Genomic DNA, 14,508 nt, shown 5'->3' with positions numbered 1-14,508 from the left:
ACTGAAACAAGATTCGTTCCCTGCTTATATTACAAACATTGTGTTAGATGGTCAACCTGTTGAGTGAAAACAAATTATTTTACTCATCAGCTTTCAAGAACCATATTTAATCCCAAATTTCCTTCAAGCATATATGGCTCCTTTTCTGAAATTCTGGAATATTAGAATTCAAAACCCTGGAAGAAGACCATTTATGCAAAAATAAGAATAAGATCAAAAGTAAAAATAAACACAACCAGAGGTCTTAGCACCAATCATTGCAAAGTACAGTAAGCACTGTGGCTTATCATAATATAATGTGATAGCAATTCCAGCATTTGGGATAGAGAGACAATGAGGAATTTCTAGGTGGGTTGGTTGAAAAAATGTATGTCTGCTCTACTTGATAAGTGTCTTTTCCAGTTGTCATCCCAGCAGAAAATAGGAGTTGGTGCAGAGATCTACAACCAGACATTCTGTGGAGAGAGGCTTTAAATTGGGCTTCTCCACTGCGTCCCTCCCCTTAGAGATCAAGAAGCCCTATGCAAGAGGGGGAGAAAAATGGTGGGATTCAGAGGTAACGGTGGACACCAGGAGAACATGACCCACTGAGTCAGCTAAGCAGGGCTCACAGGGGCTCATTGAGACAGAAGCAGCAAGCACAGGTTTGCCCCAGGTTATCTGCTTCATTGTTATGGCTGTTAGTTTGGTGTTTTTGTAGGACTGTTAACAGTGGGAGCAGTGTGTCTCTTTTACCTTGAGACTCTTTTCCTCCTATTGGTTTTCTTGGCCAGCCTGTAGCCTGTATATGAGGGCTTTTGCCCGTGTGTGTGTGTGTGTGTGTGTGTGTGTGTGTGTGTGTGTGTTTGTGTGTGTGTTTTAACATGTGTAGCCTTGGAATACCGACCTTGCTTTGAACTCACAGAGATCCACTGGCTTCTGTTTCCCTGAGTCCCTGAGTGCTGGGATTAAAGGCGCTCAGCACCAAGCCTATCTGTGCCTTGTTTTATTGTCTTTTGGTTTTTGTCTCTTTGGAGGCGAGATCTTTTCAGAGGGAAATGGACAGATAATTGATCTGGAAGAGAGGGAGAGAAGAATTGGATTGGGGTTGCTCGAAGAAGTAGAGGGACGAGAAACTGCATAGGATTCATTGTATGAGAGAAAAATATTTTTTCAATTTTAAAAAAAGCTTGAATAAAACTTCATTTACAACCAAATAGTTTAATGTCATTAACAGATTAATTCATTGTACTTGAGTTGAGATTAAAAACTTATTTGTTTTCCTAATATTTTTCAGGATCTTTTTTATCCATCTATTTACAATTTTCTTACTTTTTTATATTTTCATCTACTTATTTAGCATCTGTCTGAGTTGTGTGTGTGTGTGTGTGTGTGCATTCTGTGGCTCTCAAAGGGCAATTTAATAAGTCAGTCATTCCTTCCACCATGTTGATGCCAGGCATTAAGAGGCCTTCATAGTGGGTAACAGGCACCCTTGCCATGGAACCATCTGAGACAGTCCATTTTTCTACATTGTTTTTCTTTTCATCTAGGCCTGAGGGCACTTCTGATATGATTCTTTTTTTTTTTTTTACTCTAAAATATCCTGAAAAAAAAAAAAACACCTCTTAAGATTTACTTAAGATACCTACACTTTGAATGACATTTCTACAGCTTATATGAAAAGTCTTTAAACTGTCACTTTGCAACAAGCAAAGTGCTTGATTTTCTATGTCTGATTTTACATTGTGTCCAAAAGTATACTCCACTGTTTTCTGTTTTACACTGTTTCTCCTGAAAAGTCAACAGTTTTTGTTTCAATGGTCTGTGTTTGTTTCCATTTTTCTATTCAGTTAATAATTTTTCATTGTCTTTAGTTGCCAAAAATGGACCCCAAGCATGTTTTCCTTGTTCAGCCCACAATTACTACTGAACTCCAGTTTAGTATGCCTAAGATGTACATAACACTGTTAAACTTGCAGAGTTACTAAGAGCAACAGTCAGATACCAGCATTTCACTTAGAAGAAAATTCAATTTTTTAAAGTAAATTTTCTTTGCCAAACACACAGAAATAATTGGCAGTGGAATTTATAATCCATGTACAGTGTTCTTTCTGTATTTTCTGTCTTCTCTATCATGGACAGAGATATTACAAAGATACTTACTATTTTTTATGTGTGATCAAAGGTTGACATTGTGCAATGGAATTGCAAAAACTGCAATGGTTGTTGCAAGGAAAATTCCAAGTACTTTTTCTAAGGACCTGCTCCTATGTTTAAAAAATATTTTTCATGTCTGATTAATGAGAAACTTTTGAAAAAAATTTAATCTATCCAGGGATGTGAGTGTCAGTTTCTATTTTTCAAGGCTGATTACAAAAGAACTTCTAAAGCAGTTTAATCTGTTCAGGGATGCTAAACAAATATGTCAACATTCGTTTTGCATTTATGGCAGCAACCTTCAGAGGAAGAAATGTAGAAATAAACAGAATTTAGTATTTTCTCTCACTACTTCTAAAGAACTTAGAGACTTGAGTACATTTTATGTTTTATAGAGGAAGCAAAGCACTCACTGATGTGAATGCATTTCAGACAGAAGTTTTTAGTAGCTTCCGAAGTAGCTTATAAGATAGCAGTTGGCCACCAAGTGATCTGTAACCTTATCACTCACTATTATTCAAATACAAATTTGACAGAAAGACATCTATCCTAAGATTTCCTCTAAGGACAAAGACAAATTTTTAATACAAAATAATTTTGACAATTGATTTGAACCTGAATCACCCATTATACTTTAAGTATATTTAAATATATATACTTTAAATATATACTTTAAAAATAAATAGTATAAAGTCTGTCCTAGTGGACTTTTTTGTGTTATATTTCAGGTTCTGTGCTTTTTATCTTCAGGAAATATAATGTCTGATCACAAACACACACATATGTATATATGTGTACATATACATGTGCATATGACATGCATACATATGATCACTATATAATTGGAAGCCTGTTTGAAGAAACAGAAGTATATTTTCTGAGACTGAATAAAACATGGAAGCATTGTTTTAAGTTATCAGACACAGTTCATATTGTTAAAATTCATATATCCATTCACAATTAAATCTACAAAATCAAGCTGACAAGTTCACAAGCATTCAACCATGTTTTGTTGGGAATTAATATTGATGAATGACAGATAAAATGTAATCAAGACTGGGTGTGAATAATTAATCTAGGGTAGGTCAGTTTAGGGGAAGTTTTCCTGAATAGAGGTCAGCCCCACAGCTGTGGTAAATAACTTCTTTTTTTTTTTTTTTTACCATGCTACCCCAATGCATATAAGCCCCATTGTCAAATTTCAATGGTGTCAAACCAAGCTTAATGATGTTGTAAAGACCGAAAATCATGTGAATATATTGTTTTATTTATCATTTTTCTAAACTTCAAAGAAAAGCCTGACAAACTTCATTTCTATATGTTGGATAAATCAGCAAACATATTGAACAAGATGTGTTACTTAAAATTCATTGCAAGCTTGTAAAGTTGCTCTACACTGTATTGGGAGTTTTCAATATCAGATTAACTCGCATAATGAATCACCTCCAAGAATCCACTGAGTTCAGAATACAGGATAATGAAATATACAATGTAGGAAATAAAACATGTCGTATTTTAATCTCTGTGCTAAGTGAAAATCTAGACGTATGTTTCTAAAGTAGGTTTTCCCAAAGTTTTGGGAGACATATTTAGATATATTGCATCCCTGTACTTATTCCCTTGTCTTTGCTATACAATCAAGTAAAATTTACTACACCTTAACTTCCTCAGATTTCCGGTTGATGTGGAGTTTGGGGACAGCACCTTGTGAAGGCATAACACGTGGGGTTGATAAGGTTTCAAGAATCCTTCCCTCAGACATATTTTCTCTGATCATCATTATAAGAAATGTTGAGGCCATACCATCTTTGTGCTGTTATTTACTATCCGTGTCTCAGACAACCTTAATCATCCACCTTGTACTCACCTTTGTGTCCATTTCTTGATTCAGCAAACACTAGACCAGGTTAAAATGAGGACTGATAAAGCAGTAAGTGACAATAAACAGAACTGAAAAAAAAAATCTTTACCTTGATGGGATTTAAAAATTAGATAGTTTCATATATTCAATGTTCACTTTGGTGACCCGTTCAGTAAAATAAGATCTTCAGTAAGTACAAATGCATGGCCTTAAGAACATGTGGAAAACATTTAGAAGTGTATAGAAGAAACCTCTAAAGCAAATCAAATAGTATATTTAAATAAAAATTAAGGTCAAAGCTGGAGACATGATGTGGTTTGTTGTTTAAGAGCATTTGTTGCTTCTGCAGAGAACCAGGGTTCTACTCCCAATGTTGACATGACGGTTTACAACCATTAATAAGGCCAGCTCTAAAGCGTCTGGTGTCCTCTTCTGACCCCTGCCATGCACATGCTGCACAAAAATAACATAGCGTAAAGTAAGCAAATATAGAAATCAAGATCGACTTCAGCTGATAAACACCTTCAGCAAAGTGGCAGGATACAAAATCAACTCAAAAAAATCAGAAGCCCTCCTATATACCAAAGACAAAAAGGCTGAGAAAGAAATTAGGGAAACAACACCCTTCACAATAGCCACTAATAACATAAAGTACCTTGGTGTGACTCTAACCAAGCAAGTGAAAGACCTGTTTGAGAAAAACTTCAAGTCTCTGAAGAAAGAAATCGAAGAAGATATCAGAAGATGGAAAGATCTCCCGTGCTCATGGATTGGTAGAATTAACATTGTGAAAATGGCCATACTGCCAAAAGCAATCTACAGATTCAATGCAATTCCCATCAAAATACCAACTCAATTCTTTACAGACCTTGAAAAAAAGATTCTCAGCTTCATATGGAGAAACAAAAAACCCAGAATCTCCAAAACGATCCTGTACGACAACAGATCATCTGGAGGTATCTCCATTCCTGATCTCAAGCTGTACTACAGGGCAACAGTAATAAAAACTGCATGGTATTGGCATAGAAACAGAAAGGAGGATCAATGGAACCGCATAGAAGACCCAGAAATAAATCCACACACCTATGAATACTCGATATTCGACAAAGAAGCCAATTCCATTCAATGGAAAAAAGACAGCATCTTCAACAAATGGTGCTGGACCAACTGGATGTCTACATGCAGAAAAATGAAAATAGGTCCATATTTATCACCCTGCACAAAACTAAAGTCAAAGTGGATCAAGGACCTCAACATAAAACCAGATACCCTAAATCAATTGGAAAAAAAAAGTGGGGAACAGCCTAGAACTCATTGGCACAGGAGACAACTTCCTGAACAGAAAACCAACAGCACAGGCTCTAAGAGCAACAATCAATAAATGGGACCTCATGAAACTGAAAAGTTTCTGTAAAGCAAAGGATACCGTCATCAAAACAAAACGACTGCCTACAGATTGGGAAAGAATCTTCACTAACCCTTTATCTGACAGAGGACTAATATCCAGTATATACAAAGAACTAAAGAAGCTGAAAAGCAGCAATCCAAGTAATCCAATTAAAAAATGGGGAACAGAGCTAAACAGAGAATTCTCTGTAGAAGAATATTGAATGGCAGAGAAGCACTTAAAGAAATGCTCAACCTCATTAGCCATCAGGGAAATGCAAATCAAAACGACCCTGAGATATCACCTTACACCCATCAGAATGGCCAAGATGAAAAACTCAAGCGATAACACATGCTGGAGAGGTTGTGGAGAAAGGGGAACCCTCCTCCACTGCTGGTGGGAATGTAAACTGGTACAACCACTCTGGAAAGCTATCTGGCGCTTCCTAAGACAAATAGGAATAGTGCTTCCTCCAGACTCAGCTATACCACTGCTAGGTATATACCCAAAGTTTGTTCAAGTACACAAAAAGGACACTTGCTCAACCATGTTTATAGCAGCTCTATTTGTAATAGCCAGAACCTGGAAACAACCCAGATGTCCATCAACGGTGGAATGGGTACAGAAATTGTGGTATTTTTATACAATGGAATACTACTCAGCAATCAAAAAGGAGGAAATCATGAAATTTGCAGGCAAATGGTGGGATCTAGAAAAGATCATTCTGAGTGAAATATCCCAGAAGGAGAAAGACAAACATGGGATATACTCACTTATATAGACCTATAAGATATGATAAACATAATGAAATCTATACACCTAAAAACGATAATCAATTGAATGGACATGGGTTAAGATGATCAATCCTCGTTTAGAAAGACAGATGGGATGTGCATTGAACGTATGACAGGAGTCCACTGAGCGCATCTGAAAGACTCTAACTAGCAGTGTTTTCAAAGCAAAGACTCATGACCAAACCTTTGGCAGAGTACAGGGAATCATAAGAAAGAAGGGGAGTTAGTCTGATGGGGAAAGGATAGGAGCTCCACAAGGACCAAATATATCTGGGCACAGGGTCTTTTCTGAGACTGACATTCAACCAAGGACCATGTATGGATATAACCTAGAACCTCCACTCAGATGTAGCCTGTGGTAGCTCAGTAACCAATTGGTTTCCCAAAGTGAGGGGAACAGGGACTATTTCTAACAGGAACTCAATGACTGGCTCTTTGGTCTCCCCACCCCCGAAGGGAGGAGCAGTCCTGTTAGGCCACAGAGGAGGGCTTTGCAGCCAGTCCTGAAGATACCTGATAAAACAGGATCAGATGAATGGGGAGGAGGTCCCCCCATCAGTGGACTTGGAAAGGGGCACGGTGGAGATGAGGGAGGGAGGGAGGGACTGGGAGGGAATGAGGGATCGGGACACGGCTGGGATACAGAGTTAATAAAATGTAACTGATAAAAAAATAAAAAAAAATATTTAAAAAAAAAGAAATCAAGATAGAGGGAAAACGATGGCTACAGAGACAAAGAGATAATGAACTTTCCTATAACTTTTCAAATAATAAGCTACCAGAAGACTCCTCTTTTATGTTTTTCTTTTTTGCATTCTCTAATTCTGATAGACGACAAAAGTCATATTCCTTGATTTCCCAATAAGAATTACAGCAGTGTTCATGTTCTGGGTGATTATGCTGAAACAGAGACCATGAGGTCAGTAGATCCACAATCACGGACCCGGGGCAGCACTCAGCTCACCCCTCCTGTACTTTTTCTCTTGTTGCCACACACCTCAGTAGAAGGCTGCAAGGCAGCTGCCTAAGCGTTCAACTGTGGTGTTGCTCTGTTGTTTACACTGATTGGTCTGACAGAGTCTTTTATGTGCAAGACCGCTCTGAGGAACTACACCAAGAAAGTAGTTTGGTGGGAGAGAGGGAGAGTTTAACCTGTCATGGTAGGGTAAACCAGGGTGATAGTGGAGAGGCTGATCTAACTCTCAGACACTGGCAAAGGTTCAGTTTGTATTCAGAAATGTAAGAGGAAAGGAAAAAAAAAAAGAGGCCATTAAGGAAGGTATGAAAAAGTAAAATACAGCTTAACTCTTTTGCCAATACTCTATACGCATCTTAAACTGGTTACTTCCTAATAAAAACTGGTAGGTACTGCTAAATATTTAACATTTCACTACACCAACTTAAATATTTCAAGGATACATTATTTTATATTATATAAAAAAGTCTAACATGGTTTAGGAGGTATTTACACCATTATTTCATAATGAAATCATAAGGGTATAAAAATGCAAATAAAGCAGTAGCTATGTATATTATTTACATAACTAGGAGAAACAACGTGATTTATACAGGTGTCGGTAGTACAACAGAATACCCAACGTAATTGATTTTTATTCTTTTCTGCTTAATCTTTTCTGATTATTCATTATTTGTCTATCAGTATACTGCTTGATGTTATTGCTAGGTAAATACATGCATTATCTTTCATATATATATATATATATATATATATATATATGTTTAATCCCATAAACAATCCATTACAGGCAAAGGTTTATTTAAATAAAACTTTATTCTTCAGTATAGCACCAACCTATAACATCTGTAACTTATTGATGGCTGGTTTAGATACTCATTCGAAGGATATTCTTGGTCTATGTTAAAATTACAAATGAAGAGAAATGGAAGAGAGGCAGGATGGGGCAGAGGTATAGATAAAGAGAGATAGATAAATATATATATACAAATAATATCTCAAAATTCATATACTGTGTAAGTTGTTAGTTTTTCCAACATCAGCATTTTTTTTCACAAATGCAATAGGAAGTTAAGTCAATTCTGAAAATATTTCAGATACGGGCATAGAATTACTCACTACAACTTAGTAATATTAACAATATGTCTGTTTTGAGATCATAGCTATGTATGATTGATTACAACATTAGTGTAGCATTGTTTCAACACTAGTAACTTTACAGTTTAATGTAATTATGCAAGATAAAATATGGAGGCTATCATCTTACTTATGGAGCCTGTGACTGAAGGAAGATCTGTTGTTTTAAAATTCTGTTCATCTTCCAATAAATGTGAATCTGGATTGTAAGTAACTTTCCAAACACACAAACAACAGCGAATAAGACTCTACAGCACGTAGCACAAAGTTTTCCAGAAATTGTATTTTGCTTTAATTATATGCTTTTTTAAAAGTTGTAACTTATCCAGGGGTTTGGGGGGGTGCTGGGTTGCATTTTCACTACCCAGCCTTGCATAATAAGAAAAATGTTAATTATCTAACAGCATGTTCATATTTTTTTACTGGTTGGCAAGTATTGGTTTTGGCTGCTATCACTTCTCCACTAGGTACGGGCGTTTTACACATTTGTTATCAGCACAGAATTTGCCTTGTCTGGTTGTGCAGCCTACACATTCCACTGCTCCAGGAGTCACTTAAGCATATAATAAATTGAGTTTCAATGAGCTGGAACCTCCCGCTTCAGCCGATTTTTTAGCAAATTATTCTTTAGCTGTAGTTTCTACAGGAGTTTTTCCCACTCCTGAAAAGATGGCTGTAATGGGCACATATTTTATATGCCAATTCTAAAATCATTTTAATCGGCTAGTTATTATGCATTAAGTCAGTGATGAGCAGATTTAAAATAGGTTCATGTCACTCCATGGATATGGCAAGGATCTTTAATAGACTGTGTTTTGGAATTAAAGCCTGGTATGACAAAAACAAGGCCAATATTTTTGGAGACCTGCCAAAGCACATGAATAAATGCTTTTCTGCATATTGATGTTCCAACAAACATCACTGGAGTATGAGACAACTCTTGATGTTTGAGGATCATAGAACCCCAAACACTAGTCTACTTTAACCACTTGTATCTGTTCCCATTTATACTACATTCTCTTGAAGCCACAGTAGAGACAGAGGTGTTCAATTGAACAGTGGAAAGACTGAAGTTTTAAATCACTTGTTTCAAGCTCCACATAGACTTTGGAGTAGCCTTATGAGGTATTTATGTAAATAAACAAATGTTTACATATTATGTCTATAATTAATATCTATAAATATATAAGAACAGCAAATATGTCACTGTATACATGACACCAAGTATGTATAAATAGAGATAGCTAACCATATAACGGCTGTTGCTTTCATTAGCCTATAGAGTTCCTCACCATCAAATACCTTCTGAAGTTGTCATTTCCCAAATCTATGTGAACCCTTAAGAATTGATAGGGAGCTACTCAGAGCAACAGCTTTTCTAGTCATTATAAAACCTATTGTACAATAGTTTCTCTCTCAGCAGTTTTGCTAATGACCTGGCCACCAGAAAATGTCTTTGATCTTTAGTCCAAAGATCACTCCCATTGTTTATTGAACTTACTTATCAGTTGTTCCTCTTAGGATAGAACCTAGGGATGCTGGCCAGACAAATTGAAATTAAATTATCCTTCATACACCGAGACATTCCAAGATCTTGGAATAGCTGATTGATGTGAATTTCAATTTGCTCTAGTGCAAAGTGATGATGAACCTAATTTCCTTTGAACATCTTCCTGTTCAGTTATTTATGCAACGTACACTTATCAAGGTCACGCTCTGTGCCAGGTCCTTCTGGAAGACTTGAGATATGTCGATAATCAAAGGAAAACTTGTTACTCACATGCACCTGAAAATCTGGGGGTAATTAAACAGAATAAGCATTCTATAAAATGCTATGTGATCAGAAACTGAATGTCACAAAATGAAATATAATAAATTGTAACCAGAATATACTAAATGAAAAATATCAATTTTCAATGAAAGAAAAATATTTTTACCAGAAAAACACATTTATTTTATTACGTGAAGACATTTACCCTGTCAAAGAGCTAATTAAAATGTTCTTAAGCAGATTTAGGGCTAAAGTTAATGAAATGAAATTACCTCCATAGCTACAGCTTATTGCATACTTACTGTTCCGTTTACTGAACTCATGCAAAGTCTCATATCTTGAAGACACTGAGCATGGGTTTGAACTCATAGCTGCTGAACTGTACTAGCTAAGCTTAGTACTAGCTTAGTACTAGCTCATCTATTCATTTATTATTGCTGGGTATGAGGTAAACCAGTTCTTACAGATGTTCAGGGTGGGCAGAAGATCACTCTGCCTCTCTCTCAGACTTGTTCTGAACTCACAGAAATCCACCAGCTTCAGTTTTAAAGAATCCAGGACTCTATACACATCAACTGTATGAGGCAGAGAAACCAATGCATACTTTCTACATTGTAGGAGAAAAATACCTTCCTGCCATAGGTAAGAGTTTATCTATCAAAGCTCATCTTGGACTGAGTTTTACAAACATTATTATAAATGTTTGTAAAGATGAGGGTTGAAATGCCGACAAACCCTTCTTACAGATGTGCTTTCTAGAATTTGGAAGTTATACATGACTATAAAGGCAAACATATTTGCTACAAATTGAAGCCCTCTACAGTGTGGAGGTATGGCCCGGCCCATTTGTTTCAATGTCAGCAATAACTTTCAAATTATACTAAAGTTTCATCAAGTCGTTGAAGTTAAAAAGGATGGAAATATACACAAACCACAAAATCATGCAAAAATTTAATAATCATAAGGTCAGCTAAATGAAACTAAAGATAGATTCTCTTTTTAAGAGTAATTTCTCTGCTAGACCCCAGAATTTGCCTACAAATTTCATGATTTCCTTGTTTTTAATTGTTGGGTAGTATTCCATTAAGTAAACGTATCACAATTTCTGTATCCATTCCTCCATTAAGGAGCATCTGGATTGTTTCCAGGTTCTGGCTATTATAAATAAAGCTGCTATGAACATTGTTGAACAAATGTCCTTGTTGTATACTTGAGCATATTTTGGATATGTGCGTAGGAGTGGTATAGCTTGATCTCAAGGGATCTTTATTCCTAATTATCTGAGAAAGCACCAGATTGATTTCCAAAGTGGTTGTACTAGTTTACATTCCCACCAGCAAGGGAGGAGGGTTCCCCTTTCTCCATAATGTCTTCAGCATGTGTTGTCATTTGAGTTTTTTATTTTAGCCATTCTTATGGGTGTAAAGTGAATTCTCAGGGTCTTTTGCATTTCCCTGATGGCTAAAGATGTTGAGCATTTCTTTAAGTGTTTCTCTGCCATTCTGTATTCCTCTAGAGAGAATTCGTTTTTGAGCTCTGTACCCCATTTTTTAATTGGATTACTAGATTTGTTGCTTTTAAATATCTTTAGTTCTTTATATATTCTGGATATTAGCCCTCTGTCAGATATAGGGTTGATGAAAGATCATCCTGAGTGAGGTATCCCAGAAGCAGAAAGACACACATGGTATATACTCACTTATAAGTGGATAGTAGACATATAATATAGGATAAACATACTGAATCTGTACACCTAAAGAAGCTAAACAAGAAGGAGAACCCTGGTAAGATGATCAATCCTCACTCAGGAAGACAAACAGGATGGACATTGGAAGAAGGAGAAAACAGGAAACATGCCAGAGGCCTACCACAGAGGGCCTCTGAAAGACTTCTACCTAGCAGTGTATCAAAGCAGATGCTGAGGCTCATAGCCAACCTTTGGGCAGAGTGCAGGGAATCATTTTCAAGAAGGTAAGATCTGGAGAGGACAGGAGCTCAATAAGGAGAGAAACAGAACCAAAATATCTGGGCACAGGGGTCTTCTTTCTTAGACTGATACTCTAACCAAGGTACATTCATGGCTATGACATGGAACCCCTGCTCAGATGTAGCCCTTGGCAGCTCAGTATCCAAGTAGGTACCTAGTAAGGGGAAGAGGGACTGTCTCTCAGATGAACTCAGTGGCTGGCACTTTAACCATTCTCCCCTGAGGGAGGAGCAGCCTTGCCAGGCCACAAAGGAGGACATTGCAGCCAGTCCTGATGAGACCTGATAGGCTACGGTCAGATGGAAGGGGAGGAGGACTTCCCCTATAAGTGGACTTGGAGAGGGGCATGGGAGGAGATGAGGAAGAGAGGATGGGATTCATAGGAAATCAGGGAGGGGGCTACAGCTGGGATACAAATCAAATAAACTGTAATTAATGTAAAAAATAAAAATTTAATTAAAAAAGTTAAAAACTAATTTCTAAACAGCAAAAATAATCTAATAAAGAAATACAAGTAGGTTTTGCTTCAGATAAAACAATAAAGTCAGATTACATAGTAGCTTATAATGGAATTCCAATAATCTATCAATGGCTCAAAAAGCCATTTTTCAAGTCAGGTCTTTTATGGAACTTCCTCTGTTCTTGAATTGTCAAATGGGACGGGGAAAGACTAGGATGTTTTGAAAAGCACACACTAGTCAGTTCTCACTGCGTGTGACTTTTGCAAATTGCTCTGTTCAATCAATGGGATGTTTACACCTAGCATTTGCCTATGAAGTTTATTTCTCTCTCTTGCTCCTCTCTCCTGGGAAAGCCATGCTCACTAAAGCTCTTATTTAAGATCGTTTGGCCCCTGTGAAAGTCACATACCATTTGTTAAATAATTCTAGAGAATTCATAAAATTCATCCACAAAACACTGGGCAATAAAGGAATTATAATCTGTGCGTATAACTGAGCAAGAGTGCAAATGATTAGCTCATCTCCATTGGAAACTCATTTTTTTAATGAATCAACAAAACTCACCCTTGTAAATGCTCAGGAATAGTTCATATCTTAGCTCAGTGCTGCTTTTGTTTTTCAAACATGGCAATGAAGATTTTGATATACATTGTTCACAAATAGATACAAATAACCAGATTGACCTAATGTCTGAAGGACATAGAAATGCTTTCAAATGGTCCATGCTGCGTGATGAGTGCTAGGTTTGAGATTAAAAAGTTCCTCTAGGGTTCATGAAGATCTTTTCCCAAACTGTTGGGTGCCGTTTACAGGAGATTCTCAGTTTCATGAGATCTTACTAATTGTTTTTCTCAGAGCCTGTGCTGCTGGTGTTCTATTTAGGAAGTTGCCTCCTATGCCAATGAGTTCTGAACATTTCCCTAATTTGTCTTCTAGTAGGTTTAGAGTCTCTGGTTTCCTGTCAAGGTCTTTGATCCACTTGGACTTGAGTTTTGTGCAAAGTAATAAATATGGGTGTATTTGCATTTTTTTTATAAGCAGACATCCAGCTAGACTAGCACAATTTGTTGAAGATGCTGTCTTTTTTCCATTGCACAGTTTTGGCTTCTTTGTCAAAAATCAATTGCCCATAGAATTGTGGGCTTATTTCTGGGTCTTCAATTTGGCTCCATTGATCAACCTGTCTGTTTCAATGCCAAAAAGCAATGAAGGGCTGATACCTAAAATATACAAAGAACTTAAGAAATTAAACACCAACAAATCAAATAATCCAATTAAAAATGGGTACAGAGCTAAACAGCGAATTCACACCAGAAGAATATTAAATGTCTGAGAAGCACTTAAAGAAAGGCTCAATGGTCTTAGTCATCAGAAAAATGCAAATCAATACTACTCTGTGATTCCATCTTATACAAGTCAGAATGGCTAAGATCAAATACTCAAGTGACAACACATGCTGGAGAGGATTTGGAGAAAAGGGAACACTTCTCCATTGCTGGTGGGAATGTAAACTTGTACAACCTCTCTGGAAAACAATCTGGCGCTTTCTCAGAAAACTGGGAATAGTTCTACCTCAAGACCCACCTATAACACTCGTGGGCATTTACCCAAAAGTTTCCACACCATGCAACAAGGACATTTTTTCAACTACACTCACAGCAGCTTTCTTCATAATAGCCAGAAGCTAGAAACAACCCAGATTCCCCTCAATGGAGGACTGGATACAGAAATTGTGGTACATTTACACAACGGAATATTGCTTAGTTATTAAAAACAAGGAAATCATAAAATTTGCAGGCAAATGAATGAAACTAAAAAAGAGCATCCCTAGTGAGGTAACACAGATCCAGAAACACACACTTGATAATGTACTCCCTCATAAGTGGATTTAAGACCTATAGCACAGGATAATCATACTACAATCCATACCCAAAGAAGCTATGTAACAAGTAGAGCCCAAGGGCGGGTGCTGAATGTCACTCAGAAGGGAAAATG

This window comes from Meriones unguiculatus, chromosome 11 (genome assembly GCF_030254825.1).
Source record: "Meriones unguiculatus strain TT.TT164.6M chromosome 11, Bangor_MerUng_6.1, whole genome shotgun sequence".
Classification (NCBI taxonomy): Eukaryota; Metazoa; Chordata; class Mammalia; order Rodentia; family Muridae; genus Meriones; species Meriones unguiculatus.
This window is presented reverse-complemented; position numbering follows the sequence as displayed.